General features: G+C 35.1%; 1 pseudogene; it reads left to right on the forward strand.

The window, feature by feature from the left end:
- The first annotated feature begins 60 nt into the window (after positions 1 to 60).
- Positions 61 to 19267, forward strand: LOC141489300 (transmembrane protein 199 pseudogene; annotated as a pseudogene).
- The last annotated feature ends 1965 nt before the right edge of the window (positions 19268 to 21232 follow it).

Here is a 21232-nt window from a genome sequence, read left to right on the forward strand (position 1 = left end):
CTACCTTTATGCACATCAACATAACATCAAGTGAAACACAAAACTAGACCTTGCAGCACCATGTTGCCCCAGTCACTCCCTGCTTCCATCCTCAACTCACTGAAACAGGAAGAGAGCTACAGAGCAAATGAGGATCCACTATGTACTTCAACACATGCTCAGGTATTTAAGCAAGCACCAGCACCAGTACTCCAAGCCAACATGCCTCAGCAGAGAAGTACAATATCAGATCCTCCAATGACCTCAGCAAAACATCAGGTGACCTGCCAGATATGCTTGCCACTGCACTGCACAACACAGGATACAACTACCCCCTCAGAGCAGTACTGGGTGAGCTACTTCTCCCCCAAAGTCCCAGTACATCAAAGAGATGAGAAAGAGAAGGGGAAGGAGCAGGGGAAGGAGAAGGGGAAGGAAAAGCAGAAAGAAGAGGAGGAAGAGGAGAGGAAGAAAGTAGGAGGGGAGGAGGAAGAGGAGGAGAAGGAGGAGAAGGAGAAGGGGAGGCAGAGGAAGAATAAGACCATAGAAAGGTATTATGGAGATACGGAAGATCAAGACACAAACTCAGTAGAGGATAACACTGACAAGATGCCTACAAACAAAACCTCAAATAAAAAATGTGAAGTGGTTTGCACCTCAGAGACAAGCTACTGAAATAGCTCAAAAGGGTTTCTAAAAATGAAATAAGGGAGGTAGAAGGGGAAAAAAATGAAGATAGAACTCCTTAAAATCAGAACTGGCAAAATAAAAAGGAGTTATAAAAGTTGACAGAAGTAAACACTACTTTTAAATGTAGAAGTGGCTAAATGCTAAAAGAAAAAAAACTAAGAGAATAAAATTATTCCTTAAAAATTAAATTTGGGAAAGTGGAAGCTAATTCCTCTATTCTATAATACTTCAAGAATCAATTAAACAAAATAAAAAATGAAATAAATAGATGAAATATTCCACTGGAGAAACAATTGATCTGGAATATAAATGAGAGAAAATTTAAGAAATATTTTGCTACCTGAAAGCTATAATTAAATAAAACCCTTGCACATCATATTTCAAACAATTATCAAAGAAAACTGCCCTGATTTCTTAGAAACAATGCATAAAATACATTGAAAAAATCCACCAATGGCTTCCAGAAAAAAATGTCTCCCTAAAATTCTCAGGAACATTTTAGTCCAAAGTCAAATCTCCTAGGATAAAGAGAAAATGTTATAAGCAGTCTGAAAGAAACAGGCTTGGAGGGTTTGAGAGCCAGACTAGCCTAGGATCAGCCATGGAGGCACTGACTGTGGGAACCGTGGTCTGGGAACTAACTGGGCATGGAGGCATTGGCTGTGGAACTGACAGTCTGTGACTTATAGGCAGGGCTGGAGGGTGATTTCCAGTGGGGGAGAGTTGCAGCCATTGATCTGCTGGGCTCCTTTGGTCTGGAGGTCCTTAGACTTCATACTTCATTTCAGCTGAATACTCTTCCCAGAACAAACATGGTGGCAAGCCACCTCCACCTCAAGCTAAGGCATAGGGACCAGAGCTCTCTCAGCTGTGAATAGGGAGAGTGATTACCTTTCCCTGGGCTTAGCCCACACTGTTGAAGGAAAAAAGTATCCAGGAGCTTCACCCACATGTTCCAGATCAAGGGAAAGGGACTCAAATCAAGGTCACAGACATTCCAGAGAAAGCAACAAGCGCCCACTACTGGCCAGCACACTTGGAGTTATTAACCTCAATGAGTAAACCCTCTAGGGATCCCAACACCAAACCACTGTGAACCAGCCCCACTCCCAACACAAGATCTTAAGAAAATGATAAAAGGTCATAGGAAGGGGGGGTTTCATAGAAAAATTCTTAGAAGTTAAAGATCCTAAATCAGAGTGATCTAGAACCTCTGAGGAGAATATGATTTGGTCTCCAGCACAGAAAGACTTCCTTGAATAAGTCAGAAAGGAGTTTAAAAATCAACTGGAAAATCTGAGAAAAGAAACCCAAGAAAACATTAACAACTTGCAACAAGAGAACAAATCCTTGGAAAATACAGTAGGAACAATGCAAAAAGAAAATAATTTTCTCAAAATATCAATTGGTGAAATAGAAAACTCTTTCAAAAATAGAATTGACCAATTGGAGAAGGAGTTGCAAAAGGTATATGAAGAAAATTCTTCTCTACAAATGACTTTATGAGACAACAAGAATCTGTTAAAGAAAACCAAAAAAAAATGAAAAAATAGAAGAAAATGTAAAATACTCCACTGGCAATAACTTAAAAATTATTGGTTGCCCTGAAAATATTGACGAGAAAAATACATGGAATTAATATTATAGGATTTAGTGATGGAAAACTTCTCTGACATCAGAGGGCAAAATAGTCACTGAAAGAATACATCAATACTCTCTGGAAAGGGATTCCAAAATGAAAATGCAAAGGAATATTGTGGCCAAATTCCAGAACTGTCAGATAAAAGAGAAAATCCTGCAAGCAGCCTGAAAGAAACAATTTACATACCCTTGAGCCAGAGTAAGGATTCTACAGTACCTGACTGCATTAATATTAAGGGATCAAAGGGACTGGAATGTGATATTCTGAAAAACCAGGGAGCTTTTAATGTAGCCAAGAATTCATTATATGGCAAAACTGAACTTATTTTTCAGGAGAAAATATGGACATTTAATGAAATAGGAGACTTCCAGCATTTCCTGATGAAAAGACCAGAGTTTAATGGAAAATTTGGACTTCAATTAGGAGACTCAAGAGACACATTAAAAGGCAAAAAAAAAAAAGGGTAAAGAAAAAACAAACTGCTATCAATAAGATGAAAATGGCATATCCTTACCTGGGAGAAAGATTTTAATAACTCTCAAGAATTGTAACTCTATTAGAGAGAATCTATTTAGCTAAGAAGTGACAGACACTCATGACTTTTCTGTGACTGTGAAAGTATGATTTAAAAATAATATCTCCTTAAAAAGGGGGACAATAAAGAGATGGCAGGATGGACCACATTGAATGGGGCAAATCTCATTATGTTAAGAGGCACAAAGGACCTATTTCAAATGAGGGGAAAAAAGGAGGCGGTGAGAACCTAGTGAAACTTACTCTCATCAGATTTGGATTAAAGTTAACATACATGCACTGAGTATAAGAAACTTATCTTTCAAGCAGTAAAATGGCAAAAACGGAAGGGGAAGAAAAGGGTGACCTAACAGAAGGAAGGGAAGGAAGAAAGGGCAAGGTAAAGGGAAAAGAAAGGGAAGGGGGATTGAATATAGGAGGGAAAACACACTGAATGTGGTGGTATTCAGAAACAAAATAATGGGGAATATGGAACAAGTGAAAAGGGGGGAAAATACAGAGGGAAGATAGCATGAAGGGTAATAAAGAGTTGGCAATTATAACATTAAATGTGAATGGGATAGGGGCTGCTAGGTGGCGCAGTGGATAAAGCACCAGCCCTGAAGTCAGGAGTACCTGGGTTCAAATCCGATCTGGGACACTTAATAATAATTACCTAGCTGTGTGGCCTTGGGCAAGCTACTGACCCCATTTGCCTTGAAAAAACCTAAAAAAAATGTGAATGGGATGAACTCTCCCTTAAAACGTAAGTGAATGGCAGAGTGGATTAAAGACCAGAATCCTGCAATAGGCTGCTTACAAGAAACTCATTATAAGCAAAGAGCTACATACAGAGTAAAGGTAAAAGGTTAGAGCACAAAATATTTTGCTTCAGCTGAAGTGAAAAAAGCAGGGGTAGCAATCCTTATATCAGACCAAGCAGCTGCAACAATAGATCACATCAAAAGAGATGAGGAAGGAAACTATATCCTCCTAAAAGATACCATAGATAATAAAATAATTTCAATACTAAATAGGTATGCACCAAATCGTATAGCATCCAAATTCATAGAGGAGAAATTGAAAGAGTTACAAGAAGACATAAACAGCAAAGCTCTATTGGTGGGAGATCTCAGCCTACTACTCTGAGATTTAGATAAATCTCAGCATAAAAAAAGAAGGAAGTTAAGGAGGCAAATAGATTGCTAGAAAACCTAGACATGATAGACTTATGGAGGAAAGTGAATGGGGAGAGAAAGGAATATAATTTTTTTCTGCAGTACATGGCACTTACACAGAAATTCATCATGTACAAGGGCACAAAAACCTAATAGTAGATTGAAGAAAGGCAGAAATAGTGAAAATATCTTTCTCAGATCAAAATATGATAACAATTAAAAACAAAGCAATGCTGGGTTAGGAAGATACAGACTCAAAACTAATTTGAAACTAAATAAAAACATTTTAAAGAATAAGTGAATCAAACAGCAAATTATATAATTAACAGATTATTTCATCCTTGATAATGACAATAATGAAACAGCATACCAAGACTTATGGAACACAGCCGAGGCAGCTGTCAGGGAAGACATTATATTTTTAAGTACTTACATGAATAAATTAGAGAAAGAGGAAATCAATGAATTAAACATGCAATTAAAAAAAATTAGAGAAAGAACAAATTAACCCCCCCAATTAAATAACAAATTAAAAATTCTAAAATTGAAAAGATAAATTAATAAAATTGAAAACAAGAAAACTATTGAACTAATAAATAAAACCAAGAGTTGCTTTTATGAAAAAAATCAATAAAATCAATAAACCTCTGCTTAATTTGAATAAAAAAGAAACAAGAAAACAAAATTGCTAGTGTCGTAAATGAAAAAGGTGAAATAACCACTGAAGGTGAGGAAATTAAAGTAATAATGCAGAATTATTTAACCCAATTCTATGCCAATAAATTTGATAATCTAAGTGAAATAGATGAATATTTACAAAAATATAAATTGGCCAGATTAAATGAAGAAGAAATTAAATACCTAAATAACCCTACCTTAGAAAAAGAAATTAAAGAAGCTGTTATTGAACTACCTAAGAAAAAATCTCCAGGGCCAGATGGATTCACTACTGAATTCTACCAAACATTTAAGTAACAATTGGTTCCAATTCTATATAAACTTTTGGAAAAATAGGTGAAGACAGAATTCTGCCTAACACTTTCTATGACACCATAATGGTGCTGATACCTAAACCAGGAAGAGTTAAAGCAGAGAAACAAAATTAAAGACCTATGTCCCTGATGAATATAGATGCAAAAATCTTAAATAATATCTTAGCAAAATGATTACAAGTTATCACTAGGACAATACATTATGAACAAGCAGGATTTATCCCAGGAATGCAGGGTTTTTAATATATTAGGAAAACTATATTATATTATTATTATTATTATTGCTATATGTTATAAATTATATATTGTTATATATTAATAATATATATTAGGAAATCATATGATTACATCAATATATACCGAAAAAGCTTTTGATGAAATACAACACCCATTGCTACTCAAAACACTAGAGAGCATAGGAATAAATTGATTGTTCCTTAGAACAACAGGCAGTATCTATTTGAAACCATCAACAACAATCATTATATGCAATGGGGATAGGCTAGAGGCATTCCCATTAAGATCAGGGGTAAAGCAAGGATGTCTATTATCACGACTACTATTCAATATTGTACTAGAAATTCTAGTCTCTGCAATAAGAGAAGAAAAAGAAATTGATGGAATTAAAATTGGGAACAGAGACAAAACTCTCACTCTTTGCAGATGACATGATGGTATACCCAGAGACTCCAAAAAAATCATCTAATAACTATTAGAAATAATTACAACTTTAGCAAAGTTGCAGGAATAAAGTGAACCCTCATAAATCCTCAACATTTCTATATATGACCAACCAGCTGCAGTAGAAAGAGCTAGAAAGAGAAATCCCATTCAAAGTAACTTCAGACAATATAAAATACTTGGGGGTCTACCTTCCAAGGCAGACTCAAAAATGTTTTTGAAAACAATTACAAAACACTTCCCACATGAATAAAATAAAATTTAAATAACTGGGCAAATATTAACTGCTCACGGATAGGCTGAGCTACTATAATAAAAAAAAATGACTATTCTACCTCAGTTAAACTACCTGTTTGGTGCTCTACCATTCAAAATTCCAAAAAAATCACTTTAATGAGTTAGAAAAAAATTGTAAGTAAATTCTTTGGTAGAAATAAAACATTGAGAATTTCTAAGGTTTCAATGAAAAAAAAGTATAAAAGAAGTCAGACCTACCATATCTAAAATTATATTATAAAACATCAGTTATCCAAACTGTCTGGTACTGGCTATGAAATAATGTTGGATCAGTGTAATAGACTAGATGCCATAGCAGGAAATGATTATAGTAATCTGCTGTTTGATAAACCCAAGTAGTCTAACTATTGGGTTACAAACTCTCTCATTGATAAAACTGTTGGGGAAAATTGGAAGTTAGAATGGCAGAAACTTTATTTAGACCAACACCTCACACCTTATACCAAGATAAGGTCAAAATTGGTACAGGATTAAGACATGAAAACAATATTATCAGCAAACTAAGAGATCAAGGAATAGTTTAAGTGTCAGATCTATGGATTTATGACCAGTTTATGACCAAGGAAGAGATGGAGAACATCATTAAAAACACACTAGATAATTTCAATAACATTAAATTAAAAAAGCTTTTGCACAGACAATATCACTGTAACTAAGGTTAAAAGAAATATAATAAATTGGGACATAGCTTTAACAACTAGTATTTCTGACAAAGGACTCATTTCTAAAATATACAGAGAACTGGGTCAAATTTTCCAAAAAAAAAAAACACAAGCCATTTCACAATTGACAAATGGTTAAAGGATATGCAAAGGCAATTTACAGATGAGGAAATCAAAGTGATCCATAATCATCTGAAAAATTGCTCTCAATCACTAATTATTAGAGAAATGTAAATTAAATCACCTCACACCTCTCAGACTGTCCAATATGAGCAGAAAGGACAATGATCAGTCTTGGAAGGGATGTGGTAAATCTGGGATACTAATACATTGCTGCTGGAGCTATGAACTCATCCAAACTTTCTGGAGAGCAATTTGGAATTACACCCAATGGGAAACAAAAATGTGCATATCCTTTGATCCAGCTATACCATTGCTGGGTCTATTATGAAATAGACCTGAAAGAGAGTATGAAAAAAGGGTAAAAACAACACTTGTATAAAAATATTCATAGCAGTTCTGTTTGTTGTGGCAAAGAACTGGAAACTGAGGGGATTTTCCTCAATTGGGGAATGGCTTAATAAACTGTGGTATATGTATGTTATGGAACACTATTGTTATATTAGAAGCCAGAGTGATGGGAATTCAGCAATGCCTGGAAGGATTTGCCTGAGCTGATGCTGAGCTAAATGAACAGAACCAGAAGAACATTGTACACCCTAACAGCAACATGGTAGTGATTATCAAACTTATCGGACTTGCTAATTCTATCAGTGCAATAATTAGGCATGATTTGAGTATATCTGTGATGGAGAATCCCATCTGTAATCTAGAGAAAGAATCGTGGAGTTAGAATAAATATGAAAGATGGTTATTTTTAATTTAAAAAAGGTTATCTTATTATGTAATTTTTCTATCTCATATTTTTTTTTCTTTAAGGATATGATTTCTCTCTCATCACATTCAGCTTAGATCAATGTATGCCATGGAAACAATGTAAAGACTAACAGACTGCCTTTTATGGGTGGTGGGTGGAGGGATGCGAGATTAGGGGAAAATTGTAAAATTCACAATAAATAAATTAATTTTTTTAAAAAAAGTATTCAAGAGGTAGCAGGGTACAGAGACTAGTATGCTAGACCTCTAAAATTAAATTTAAAATTCTCAAAAAAATGAAATGAGTGCAGGATTTAGCCTCAAATGGTAATGTTATAAATCAATTTGAAGAAGAAGGAACTTTATTTGTCAGATCTATGCAAAAGGGAGAAGTTTATGACCAAAGAAATGACAGAGAACATAATAAAGAACAAACTCTATAATTTTGATTACATTTAATTTAAAAAGGTCTTGCACAAACAAAACAACTGCAATTAAGATTAAAACAAATGACAATATTTGGAAAACAATTTTTACAAATAATGTCTCTGATAAAAGACTCCTTTTTCAGTTATAAACAGAGATGAGTCACCTTTATAACAGAAAAACAAATTTAATTCCCCAATTGATAAATGGACAAAGGATATGTAAAGTCAATTCACAGAGAAAGAAATTAAAGTTATCTATAGTCATGGAAAATTACTCTAAATAATTATTGATTAGATAAATGGAAGTTAAAAATCTCTGAGCTTTCATCTAATACCTTTCAGATTGGCCAATATGACTCCAAAGGAAAATGATCAATGTTGGAGGGAATGTGGGAAAAATGGGGCAGTAATACATTATTGGTACAGTTGTGTGTTCAATAAATTTTTCTGAAGAGAAATTTGGAATTATGTTCAAAGGGCAATGGAAATATGCATACCCTTTGGATTCAACAATATCACTTCTGGGTCTCTATCCTGACATCATGAAAATGGATAAAAATTCTGCAAGTTCTGAAATAATCATAGAAGCCTTCTTTGTAGTGGCAAAGAATTGGAAATTGAGGGGAAGCCTATAAATTGGGGAATGTATAAATAAATTGTGATATATATATGTGACAGAACAATATTATTCCATAAAAATTCATGAAGTATGGGATTTCAGAAAAATCTGGAAAGACTTGCATGAATTTATGCTGAGTGAATAGTACAAAGAGAAGAACATTATACACATACCATGATGATCAACCATGATGGACTTTGTCATTTTTGCACTACCATAAACAAACAGAAAGTAAGACTTGTGTTGGAGAATATCATGCATATCCAGAGAAGGAACTATGAAGTTTAAATTATGACCAAAGCTTACTATCTTTAATTCTTAAATGTTTTATTATATATTATGTCATTTTTTCTCCAATTTTTCCCCTCCATTTGCATCTGATTCTTCTCTCACAACAAATTCAAAATTGTTTTCTGTTTACCATGGTTATAAATATAGAACTTATATCATATTGTTTTCTGTCAGGGGGAGGTTGGAGGCAAGGGAAGGTGGGAGAAAATTGTAAAACTCAAAATCTTGCAAAAAATGATTGGCAAAACTACCATTGCATTTATTTGGAAAAACAAATAAAATACTCATATGAAAAATAAAAGTAAACCACACTGTTCTTTAACAAGTGAAAAGTTGTATAAAGTAAAGTTTAAGTTTGATAGGGGTATTAATCACTTTTGAACAAGAATGGAATTCAGTTTTTTCCTTCATTTTCTTAGAAAGGAAGGTAATTCATTCATATTTCTCAGTAGAGTATTATTCATCTTTAATTTGAAAAAAAGAATATGTTGAATTCTGAAATATGTATGTGATTATCAAGATCAATAATATCCAGATATCAGAGAACCCTCTAATATTGGTGCAGGAAAAATAAGCTAGTTATTGGTTCCAGTGTTTGAGTTTTTCATGACTTATGATTCATGCCACTGAATGACATTAGCAACAATCAGGAGAACTTCAGTTCAAGAGTCCTCAGAGAATTAAATATTAGAAGGTCTATAACTCTGAAGGAAAATAGAATTGTAACAGAATTTGGGGATAATTTCAATATCTGAGGAATAAATGATTTCATTCTTTAAAAAATATATTATTCAGATCTGCCAGGGCAGAGTCAAGATGGTGATGGGAAGCTAACAGGCTCCTGGAGTTTTTCTCGATCAAATATAAATGAAGACTCTGCACTGATTTTAAAGTTATGCACATCCCACAAAGAACAAAGAGAAGATCCTAAAGAAGTTTCAATGATAGATATTGGGGAAGTTCTTCAGTGAAGGGTTGTGTCTTTGGGGAAAAGGGGGAAATACACCAAATGAGGTTGGAGATCTAGAGAACCAGATGGAGGTATTATTTTTTAATTTTTTTAGGTGTTTTTTTTTTTTTTTGCAAGGCAAACGGGGTTAAGTGGCTTGCCCAAGGCCACACAACTAGGTAATTAGTAAGTGTCTGAGACCGGATTTGAACCCAGGTACTCCTGACTCCAGGGCCGGTGCTTTATCCACTGTGCCACCTAGCAATCCCCAGATAGAGGTTTTAAACCATAGTGCAGTAGTGGTCCTGACATCTCGACAACAGCATTGATGCTAGCAGCTGGATAGCAAGGCAGCAGAGAGAGTCCCAGCCCTAAAATCTCAACCCTGGGAACACCTGGGCAAAATTCAACACTGGATTGGGAACAAAGTACTGCATAGTTAGAACCTGGACATAAAGGAGGAAATAAACCTCTAGGCAAGGCCTAGGCAGCATAAACAACATCTTAGCCAATGACAAGCCAGAGATTAGACCAGCCTCAGCATAAAAAATGTGGATATACTCCCTATACCCCAGGTGCAAAGCTAAAACAACAAATTTGAGCAAAGAAGCTAAAAGAACTTTCACTATAGAAAATTACTTTTAGGGGCAGATAGGTGGCACAGTGGATAAAGCCCTGGCCCTGGAGTCAGGAGTACCTGGGTTCAAATCCGGTCTCAGACACTTAATAATTACCTAGCTGTGTGGCCTTGGGCAAGCCACTTAACCCCGTTTGCCTTTCAAAAAAAACCTAAAAAAAAAAAGAAAATTATTTTGCAGATAAAGGTGGGAATAATACCACATTGGAAGAAGAAATCTATGAAAAATTACTCACAGAGGAAGTCTCAAAAGAATCTTTTTACTGGATTCAAATACAAAAGCTCATGGAAGAGCTTTAAAAAGAATTTAAAATCCAAAGAAGAAAAATGGAAAACATAAATGAGTCATGTAGGAAAATAATGAAAAATTGATCAAAGAAATCAACTCCATTAAAAGTAAAATTAACCAAGTAGAAAAGGAAACAGAAAAATAAATTGAAGAGAATAAAATCCAAAAAATTAGAATTGAACAAACAGAAATCAGCAAATCTAAAGAAACTTCAAGATTCAATCAAATAAATTAAAAAGGCTGAAAAAACTGAAGAAAATGTAAAATATCTTTTAGGAAAAGCATTGACCTGGAATAGATGCAGATGAGATCATTAATGAATCAATGGTCTAGTAGAAAGCCTAGATTAAAAAAATAGAACCTGGAAAATATCATGCAGGAAATTATAAGGGTAAACTGTTCACATCTGCTGGAACAAGAAGATAATATAGCCATTGAAAGAATACACAGGACACCCCCAGAATGAGATGCCAAGATAAAAACTCTAAGGTCTGTTATAACCAAATTCACAACTCTCAAATAAAGGAGAAAATCTTGCAAGCAGCACAAAGGAAACAATTTAAATACAAAGGAAACTCAATCAGACTCACAGAACCAATCAGCCTCAACAATGAAGAACCAGAGGACCTGGAATACTATTATTTTAGAGGGGAAAGGACCTGGAATTACAACCAAGAATTTACTAGCCTGAAAAATTCAGCATATACTCTCAAGGGAAAAAATGGATGTTTACCAAAAATAGAGGACTTCCAAAATTTCCTGACAAAAAGATTAGAACTGAACAGAGAATTCAATTGTCAAAGCACAACTCAAGAAATACATAAAAAGGTACATAAAAAGTGGAAGAAAAAACAAAACAAAACAAATGTTAGTCAAGACCATCAAATTGTATACACCCATAAAAGGGAAGATATAATACTTCAAATTCTTGAGAATTGTACTTCTTTTAGGGTAATTAAAGGACTGAATATAATTGAAATTGTACTTAGAGATTATGGGTATCTTCAGGTCTTGTCTCTCCATTTGAACAGGTCCAAGATGACAACACTATGTTTAAGACAAAAAGCCCTGGAAAAAAACAAGGTTGTTTACTCTAAAGTGTCTCAGTTCCTTTGACTCAGTTCAATTCTGCTGTGGTCACAAAGCTTAACATTTTCTCTAATGGGGGCATCAGAAGTAGAGGGGTCCTGAGTCAGTGTCTTCCAAAACTTACTGAGTGGGATAAAGTCTGAGATTTCTTCAGTAGAATATTATATATTAGAACTGTTTCTCTTCTGCCCCCTTCCTTTGACAAACAACTTTTGGGATATCAGTAAACATTATTAGAACTGTAATGTTAAATTAGTTCGGGATTGTAAATTATTTTAACACTATTGTAAGTTTTGCAAGGAATTAAGTTTATTGTGTTACTAAGAGGAGAAATAACTATTATCAGGAATGTTTACTGATTTCTTTTTAAAAAAAAGTCTAGTTCATTTTAGTGTTAAGCTTAATAATGCTAACAATGGTGTTTTTATTTTGGATAGAGCTTTTGGATATGAATGCTGGATTCTCAGTATAAGGTACTCTAAAGTTTTTATCAGACTAAACTGTTGGGAAATTTAGTTGTTATTGATTGGGGTTTTAAATGTATCATATGTATGAGGTTGAATTCTAAGAATCTGGGCAAAGAGGTCTGGAAGACAAAACTATAAAGATCATGGGATATTCACTTTGCTCTTGTTCTAAGGGAAATGAGATGGTTAAACAAGAGTGTTATGATTACTATATATTAACAATGTATATTTAATTTTAAAGAAGTCAAGAATGTGGACTTCTCTCTTGGTAATTGCAAACAACTGATGGGTGGGCTCTAAACAAATAGCAATTGTGGGCCCCATTGTAAGGTAACTTATTGATGAATAAGAAGAATTTTTCAGTTGTGATATTCTTTTGTAACTGCAAAGAGATTATATTTACAATATTTAGTTATCTCTTGTGAATGTTATTTAATTACTGTATTGTTAAAGCCTGGGATTTATGTGAGATTTCTTTGAAGGGCAAGAAGGGAAATATCAAAAAGTATGGCCCATTCTGGGATAGATCTGTGGGTTCATGGATAATGTAATAATGGAAGGATTGCTTTGTACAATCTAGTAATTTGTGTGTTACTCTTATTGTTGTTCTGTTATATTAAAATTAATAATACATGTTGGAAATTTAAAGCTACTCAATGATATTCTAATGGTTTTACAGAAGTCTGAAAAGTAATTTGTATGTTAGGGGGCAGCTGGGTAGTGCAGTGGATAGAGCATTTGGCCCTGGAATCAGGAGACTTGAGTTCAGATCAGGCCTCAGACACTTGGTGATTACATAGCTGTGTGAACTTGGGCAAGTCTCTTAGCCCCAATTGCCTTACCAAAACAAAAATAACAATTTGTATGTTGAGGTTGACTAGTAGCTAAACAAGTTTATGTATAGAAGTTTGTAGTTTGGGAATATTTAGGATATACATACATATATATATATATATATATATATGTATGTATATATATATGTTCCAAAACTGTGATTGTGGTTGCTTGTTTTGAAGTAAAAACACTATAAGAAAAATAAACACAAGAAAATTTGAGATTTTTTTGTGCAATCTCCTGAATGACAGAGGTATTTATTTGTTGTAAAATACAATAGGTTAGAAGGTTTCTCCTTAGCCAAGAGGAATCTAATACTCCACTTTATATAGAGATGGATTGGATATGATTTCAGACAAAGGGATGTCTCTAGTAAGCAGTAGGAGATGAGGCCTGTAGGGCTAATCATGGTTAGAATACCTAATTTTAGGCAAAGACCCAGGAAGTATACTTTTAGCTTTAGGTAGGGGTTTCATTAATTGTGATCCCACTAAGATTATAATGGAATTTAGTGAATTGTATTGATTAGAAATTCTAACTAGGTAAAACAACTATTTTAGATCACAGGACTTTTAATTAATTTTCTCTCATGCCAGATACCAGGATGGTCAACACAAGGAAAAGCAATTGGATAGATGTCATGTTCTCAGAGCCAAGGAAACCAATGGACTAAAGATGTCAGGTGACAGGGATGGGTAGCCAAAGGGATGGCTTCTCAGTATGACTGAGGTTGCAGTCCTTTCCCTTGATTTCCCCAAAATGACATTTGGATAATATCTCTCCAGGAAGAATAAATCTGGCTTAAGACATTTAACTTACCCACATGATCTCTGGCTGGACAGTGATATTCAATACATATATGTATATATATATATATATATATATATATATATATATATATATGCATATGTAAAAGAATGTTCCTTTAATATCTTGGATCTTTATAATTAGTTACTAAGCAAGCAGAAAAAGAACTTTTAGGTGACTTGGATCTAATAGCCAGAGATTGGTTAGGTGTTTGGCTGTGACACCTGCTATTAGCTACATGCTAAGATAGGAGTTAAGTTCCCTTAATTGTATTTAGAGGGGCATATTTAGGTAAAAAGAAGAATGGGAAATTCTTAAGATAATTACAGTTTTGAGGTATAGTTTAAGGAAAGAAATATGAGTAAGATAAATATACCAGTAAAAAGAATATATGGGAATATTTTGGGGAAAAATTCATTTTGGTTAAGGATGTTTGAGTCATTCTTGTAATGAGAGCAAAGGTTAAAATTGTTCTCTTTTAAACTAGATGCAGGGTTTTAGCAGCTATAATCCAGAAATGTTAAATATTAAAAACCTTGGAATGAAAAATGTATTTTGAAAAGTGGAATCATATCTGTGATTTATATAGCTGTATAAACTGTGTGATTCTATTTCAGAATAGTATGAATTAAAGTCAAGAAGAGCTAATGAAAAGGAATCGTGGGACCATATATTGAGGAAAATGTAAGTTGTATAGTCTGAGTAAGAGGTTATGAAAGTACTGGGAAGAAAATCCAGAGTAGACACAATTGCGATTTTTGAATCATTTGGTAAAAGTATGGAAATTGGTTAAAGCATGTAGGCAGAAGATTTAAGCAGGTTTGACTTTATATACCAAAGACGGATTTGGGGAACCTTGTAAAGTGTTTTACAAATCATTCTGAGAAGAAAGTAGTTGTGCAATGGCCCCCATGTAGAGATCAACCCCTCCCTCACTGAGCTGTTGGTAGCTGTGCTAGGTATGCAGAGTTAAAGAAAGTAGAGGAGGAGTCTTAAAAAAAGACTGTGGTTTGGCGAGAGTTTAGAAGAAGTTTAAGAAAAGAAAGAACCCTTAAGGTAAGATTGAGAAATTAGAGGAGGGAAGATTTCCTATCATTATGCTTTCTCCCTGGGTTGGGGGAAAGGTTGGTAGTTTGGACACATGGTGATTTTGATCCCATCCACCATCTCATTAAGACTTGAACCCTAGACTGAGTCTACCTGAAAGCCCACCCACCATTGGAGGGGAAGAGGACAGGAGACTTCAAGTATTTAAGCCTTAAAGGGAAAGAAACCCCATCACAAGTGGAATATGTGATAGGAAAGGAAGAAAATATAAAATTCAGGGGTTAGGAGACATGTTTATTGAAAGGAAACCACATTTAATGAATATCTACTTTGTCCACATATCCTGAGCCATGACTCTCATTGTTTTTAAGATTTTTGAACTATCAATTGTAAAGTTCTTAAATGATACCTTCAGAGTTTCCCAGTACTTAGAGCATTTTGAAATTCCCATAGCTAATTAAATCAGGGCTGGATTTAATCCATATTTTACTTAACAAAGGGTTAAGTACCCTGGGGCGGGGGAAGAAGTATGGGAGAAAATATACTTGGGGGGCAGGGATACAAAAAGTTCATGAAATGATTTGGCTTTGGATTATACTGACTCATGAGGACTGTGTATACTTGAGGGTATTTGAAAGGGGGGGAAAGGTAAAAAAAACTTATTGTAAATTGATGTAATTCAAAAATCTTGAAAAGTATACTTCCAAGGAGACAGAAGAGAAGATATGATTTTTGAGCCAATGCTGCTTATCAATAAATCAAACTGTGAAGGCACTTTGATAACAGTTTGAGTTTACCAAGTAATCAATTAATCAACTTGTGAAGGATGATACCTAATTAATAGTACTTAAATGATTAAAAAAACAAAACAAAACTACAGGTGAAGAAAAACAAAGATTTATACTTTTACAGGGAAAGAGGGAAGGTGTAAATATTGAATAAATTTTATTCAGTAGATTTGGTCCCAAAAGGGAATAAGAAACGTTCCCACTTGGATTTAACAATCTATCCTACTCTACAGGGAAGGGGGATAGGGGAAAGAAAAGATAAGGGAAGAAGCGAGTGATAAAAGGGAAGGCAAAGATATAAAAGAAAACAAACTGAAACTTAAATTTTAAAGGATAGGGGCAACTATGTGGTATAGTGGATAGAGCACTGACTGGACTCAGGAGAACCTAAACTCAAATCCGGCCTCAGTTACATAATAATTGTCTTGTTGGGTAACCTTGGCCAAGTTGCTTAACCCCATTGCCTTAAAAAATATAAAAGAATTTTAAAAAAATTAAAGGAAAAGTTAAAAGTGGAAAGGGAGTAAAATTTTGGTGAAGAGGAATAAGAAGAAATGGAAGAGAAAAATTTAAATGGGGAAAGATAGCTTGGAAGGAAATAGAGAATAAGTAATCTTAACTATAAATGTGAATGGAATGAATTGTCCCACAAAATGGAAGCATATAGCAAAACAGATTAAAAATAGATATATATTTTTACAAGAAATACATTTGAAGCAGAGAGATGAACCTAGGATAAAAGTAAATGAATGAGAAAAATATATTATGCTTCAATTCAAGTTAAAACAATCAGGGGTGGTTATCCTGATCTCAGATAAAGCAAAAGCAAAAATCCATCTCATTGAAAGGGATATGGAAGGAAAATGCATCTTCTTAAAAAGGCTACATAGGTAATGAAGCAATAACATTACCAAACAGGTATATACCTAGTGTTATAGCCTCCAAATTCCTAGAGGAAAAGCTGAATGGATTACAAGGAGACAAAGACTGTAAAACTTTAATAATGGGGATTGTAACCTCCTATCAGAACTAGATAAATATAATCACAAAAAAAAAAAGCCAAGAAGGAAGTTAACAAGGTGAACTGAATAAGTAATGTTGGAGGGGATGTGGGAAATATGGGATACTAATGCATTGTTGGAGGAGCTCTGGACTCATCCAAACTTTCTGGAGAGCAATTTGGAATTATGTCCAAAGGACAATTAAAAATGTGTATACCCTTTGATCCAGCAATATCATTACTGGGTCTATATCCTGAAGAGATTATGAAAAAAGGATAAAGACATCACATACAAAAGTATTCATAGAAGCCCTGTTTGTGGTGCCAAAGAATTGAAAATTGAGTGACTGTCCATCAATTGGGGGAATGGATGAACAAATTATGCTATATATATGTATGTTATGGAACAGTATTGTTCTATTAGAAAACAGGAGGGATGAGATTTCAGAGAGACCTAAAAAGTCTTACATGAACTGATGCTGAGTGAGATGAGCAGAACCAGAACACTGTAAACCCTAACAGCAACATGGGAGTGATGATCAAACTTAATGGACTAGCTCATTCAATCAACACAATAATAAGAAAAAATTTTAGACTACCTGCAACTGGGGAATACCATCTATATCCAGAGAAAAAACTTTGGAGTAAAACAAAGACAAATGACTCTTACCTTTAATTTAAAAAGAAATTATCTTATGTACTTAATAATTTTGTTATCTCTAATACTTTATTTTTTCCTCAAAGTTATGTTTATTTGGATATGTTTTTTTCCTCTCAATACATTCAATTTTGATCATTGTACAGCATGGAAACAATGTAAAGATTATCAGACTACCTTCGGCGGGGGGGGGGGTGTTGGAGGGAAGGGATAGTAGGGAAAAAATTGTAAAATTCAAATTCTTACAAAAATGATAGTTAGAAACTACTATTGTATATATTTGTAAAACAAAACAATTTTTAAAGGTGAATAGAATGTAACAAAACATAGATATGATAGACCTCTGGATGAAACTTAATGGAAATAGAAATGAATGTTCCTTTTTCTCAGCAATACGTGATGCCTAAAGCAGAATTGATCAAGTACTAGGGCCTAAAAACCTTATAATTAAATGCAGAAAGGATTAAATAATAAATGCATACTTCTTAGATCATGATGCAATAAAAATTAAATGTAATAAAAGGTCACAGAAAGAGAAACCAAAAATCAATTGGAAAATAAATAACATAATTTTTAAAAAGAGTGGATCAAACAGCAAATCTAGAAATATCAATAATAATATCCAAGAAAATGATGATAATGAGGCATCAGATCTAAATTTATGGAATGTAGCCAAGGCCAGTAAAATACCAAAAGCAGAGATCTGTGAATTGGGCAGGCAAATAAAAAAAGCTAGAAGAAGAACTAATTATAGATTTCCCAATTTAATACCAAATTAGAAATTCTGAAAATTAAGGGAGAGATAAAGAAAATTAAAAGCAAGCAAACCATTAATCTAATTTAAAAAGCAACTAAGAGTTGGTTTTATTAAAAAGTCAATAAAATAGAAACCTTTGGTTAATTTGATTTTAAAAACATAACTATTTTACCAGTTTTACAAATGAAAAGGGTGAATTAACCACCATTCTGGATGAAATTAATGAGATAATTTGGAGCTATTTTACTCAACTGTATGCCAATAAATTTGATAATGTAAGATGGATGAATACTTACAAAAATACAAACGTCCAAGATTAACAGAAGAGGAAATGAATTACTTAAATAACCACATGTCAGAAAAACGAAATTGAAGAAACAATCAATAAACTTCCTAAGAAAAAGTCTCCAGATCAACATGGATTTACAAGAGAATTCTACCAAAACATTTAAGGAACAATTAAATCCTATTCTACATAAGCTATTTTAAAAAGTGGGAGAAGGCTCCGCTCCGGACCCTGGGCCCAGGCGGGGAGCTGGAGGCAGCTGGCCTGGCCCCGCAGCTGCTGGCAGGACTGGAGGCGAACCTGACCAAGGAGGGGGCGTCCGGGGCCGGGGATGGGGCCGAGGACACGGGCCCCTGGTGCCCTTCTGGCTGCTCCGGGAGCTGCAAGAGCACCTCTGTGAGCAGGGCTCCCCTCTCTTCCTTCATGAGCTCCTGGAAGGCAGTGAGATCTATCTCCCCGAGGTTGTGAAACCCCACAGGAATCCAGAACTGGTTGCTCGCCTGGAGCGGATCAAAGTGCAGCTGGCCAATGAGGAGTACAAGCGCATCACCCGAAATGTTTCTTGCCAGGCTCCAAGGCGGGATGGGACTCTAACTGACTTTGGATGGCAAGCGAGGTCAGTGAAGGCAGTGGTCATCGCCATCTCCAACTTCATCATCACTGTGGCAGCAGCTTTTACCTGCACTTACCTAGGAAGCCAGTTCATCTTTTCAGAAATGGCAGCGAGGATGCTGGCTGATTTGATTGTTGCCTCCATGGTGGGTCTGGCTGAGGAGTCCGAGCTTTGGAAGGAGAAGTTGGAAAGTTTTAACAAGGGCTCTGCCTCTGCATGGATATGAAGCTTGTTTTCAGGAGTCCCGAGGTGGAGGTGGAAGGAGGGGAAGGAAAGGACTTGTTTTCTTCAACCATCCCAACTTTCAGAACCTTGACCTTCCATGTCCCTCTTCACTCTGCCTCTTTTGCACTTGGCCTTATATTAAGGTCCAAGGAAGAGGGCTGGGGCTATATCCCATCCCTGACTTCATCCTCACCCACATTCCCAGATTATCTGAGCCCTCGCTCCAAACACAGCTGCCTGCATTAGAACATCCCAGGGCTGCAGTCACTGGCCACTCCAAGGTGGTCAGTGATTGGAGTCAGAGGAACAGCTGAGAACATTGAGGCAGCAAAAAACCTTCAGATCCAGCCTCCAACCAGGATCTCGTAAAAGAATTGCCTTTTGCTCAGTTTAGCTTCTGCTGCTATGTTGGCCCTAAGAGTTCTTGCTCTTCCTCTCATCCATCTTTGCATAGTTATCTATATCTGATCTATATCTATATCTGATGTTTCTGAGGCTTCCTATCTTCAAAGCACTGTGGACTCTGCTTCCAAGATCCAGGAGAAAGCAGGGCTAAAAGCTGAATGTTTATTTATTTATTTTTTTGCACGACAAATGGGCTTAAGTGGCTTGCCCAAGGTCACATAGATAGGGAATTATTGGATGTCTGAGGCTGGATTTGAGCTCAGGTGCTCCTGATTCCAGGGCTGGTGCTCTATCCACTGTGCAACCTAGCCACCCCTGAATGTTTGCTTTTAAGCACAGAAATCCCTGTTTTGACTCCTCTTGTGTTCAGGGAAGGTGGCTTCTATCAATCTTCTCTAGTCCAAAAAGAACAAATGATGCTTGTTTTTGAAAAATGTGAATTTGTTCTAGTGTGATCAATATATTCAAGATATTTGAGCATAACACAGATTTTGTGTTTGCTTCTACTCCATTTCATCTGCCAGAAAACTGCACCTCTACACAATACACAAGCATCCACCCTTCCAATACCCACTTTCACAAGCCAATTTCAGGGCTTTTTTGAGGTTAAGTGCCTGCCCTCTATCTTATGGGTATGAGGAGAACTGGTCTGTCTCTACATCTTCTCTTCACCTTCCTCTCTGGGTAGGACCAATCCCTGACTCAGGAGTTTCCTACCCTCTCCCCAGAAGTGCCCGAACTCTGACAACCCCAGGACCAGGCAGAGAGAGTACCAGCCTGAAACTGCAGGCACTACTGCTATTTATTGTAGTATTTATGTATTTCTTAACAATTTAATATGTATAAAACTGCTACCATTTCTATTGTTTATTATTTTAACATGTCACTGATGAAAGTTTTTGAAAGATCTTTTCTTAACCCCCTTTTCTCATAAACTCTGGGCTTTGTTGCCAGAAAAAAAAAAAGTGGGAGAAAAAGGAGTCCTGCAAAATTCCTTTTAAAATACCAACATGGTGCTGACACCTAAACCAGGAAGAGCCAAAAGAGTCAGAGAAAATTATAGACTAATCTCCCTAATGAACACTGATGCAAAAATCTTAAGTAAAATTTTATCAATGAGACTACTGCAAGTTATCACATGGATAATTCTCCATGATCAGGTAGGATTTATACCAGGTAGGCAGGGATGGTTCAATATTAAGAAAACACTCAACATAAATGAACATATCAATAGAAAAACCAACAGAAATCATCGGATGATCTCAATAGATGGAGAAAAAAGCCTTTAATAAAATACAGTATTCATTCCTATTAAAAATACAAGAGATAAGAGGAATAAATGGAGCTTTCTTTAATATAATAAGTAGCATCTATTTAAAACCCTCAACAAATATTATTTGTAATGGATGCCCATTATCACCATTACTATTCAATCTAGTATTAGAAATGTTAACTCCAGCAATAAGAGAAGAGAAATAAATTGAAGCAATCGAAATTCACAACGATCTTTGCAGATGATATGATGGTATTCTT

The sequence above is a fragment of the Macrotis lagotis genome, chromosome 5 (assembly GCF_037893015.1).
Source record: "Macrotis lagotis isolate mMagLag1 chromosome 5, bilby.v1.9.chrom.fasta, whole genome shotgun sequence".
Lineage (NCBI taxonomy): Eukaryota > Metazoa > Chordata > Mammalia > Peramelemorphia > Peramelidae > Macrotis > Macrotis lagotis.